The sequence below is a fragment of the Podarcis bocagei genome (assembly GCF_964188305.1).
Source record: "Podarcis bocagei genome assembly, chromosome: 16".
Taxonomy (NCBI): domain Eukaryota; kingdom Metazoa; phylum Chordata; class Lepidosauria; order Squamata; family Lacertidae; genus Podarcis; species Podarcis bocagei.
Genome location: NC_138142.1, coordinates 29,452,408 through 29,453,958, shown reverse-complemented (window position 1 = coordinate 29,453,958; position 1,551 = coordinate 29,452,408).

Sequence of the window (1,551 nt, the reverse complement as noted above, 5' to 3'; positions counted from 1 at the left end):
AATTTTAAAAAAAAACCCTGAATCCTCCCACGCTCTTCCCGCCGGCCCTGCTGTCAAATATCATGAAGGCGCACGCGTAGAGAAGACAAGAAAGACTTGCTAGTGACGCCACCAACGGTGACTATTTATGTATATTGCGCAGGCGCAACGGGAAAATCCTCCCTCATAGGGGAAATAAATTTCGCGGTCAAAGAGTCGGCCGCCGAGGACGCATGCGTGAATCTGGAAAGATTTGGCGGGAAAACCATGTTGGTTGACGAGGGAACTAAAATAAGCAATTCGACTAAAATGCAAGATAGTGGCTGTCTTGGGCCAGATATTAATCTGTACAAGTACATTTAATGTTTTGTTCATATCGTATTTATAAAATTTCTTTACTGCCTTTCATCAGAGGATTACAGCGTGATATATTTAAAATATATAAACTCATAAATACATAACATAGCAACAAACAAAAACAATAAGCCCCACCTTGGTATAAGGGTCAATTTGTTAAAATTTTCTGTTGATGCGTTAATGCTTGTTAATAATATTTTAAAAGAGAGAGAGAGAGACATGTTGACCAGGATTCCTTTATTAATAAGGTATTTATTTAATAATATTTCAGTCTGCAAAACAGTCCCCTACAACATCATAAATACATAACAAAACAGCAAAAAAAAATGGGTTGGATCAAGCTCAAGTTCACATCCACACAATACAGGGCTTATTACAAAGGACCCCAGGAACTTGAAGCTGCTAAGGCAGTGTTTTCCAACCACTCTTCCGCGGCACACTAGTGTGCCGCAAGATGTTGCCTGGTGTGCCGTGGGAAAAATTGAAAAATTTGAAAGATTTTTTAAAAAAATAATGTCACATTTTCGCCCACTAGGCGGGCGCCGGACTGTGTCCGCCCTATTTTCCATCCGTCCTGGGTGGGGATCAGATCGGATGGGATCGGATGAGAGCGGACAGGCGGTCCGCTCTCATCCGATTCCCCATAGAGAGCAGCGGGGCTCTGACATCTCCCTCTCCGCTCAGCGGGGATCAGCGGATCGATCCCCGCTGAGCAGAGAACAGTCCGCAACGTTTTTGTTTGCCATTAAAGAAAAAAATATTAAACCATGCTTGAATGTCGGAACTGGTTACTAAAATTTTTGAATCCCACCACTGATGTTAAGTGTTTGTGTTTATTTGATTTGTGTTTATTTGATTCCTATTCAAGAGAATTACTTTATATATAGTCAATATAGGCACAGAGTTAATTTTTTTAACATTTTCTAATGGTGGTGTGCCTCGTGATTTTTTTCATGAAACAAGTGTGCCTTTGCCCAAAAAAGGTTGAAAAACACTGTGCTAAGGGACTGGGAAGTGTGGTTCTATGAAGGGGAAACTATGGTTCCCATATTTTTTTAGAGGAAACTAGGGGCTTTGAATGTGCCTGCAACATTGTAATATGTGAGGCAATCCTACCACAGCTTGCAGAAGCCTTCTTTGCAGAAACTAGAGGGAAGGGTCTTTTTGGTGATGGCACCCATGCTATGGAATCACCTCACTGAAAACAGGCAAGTG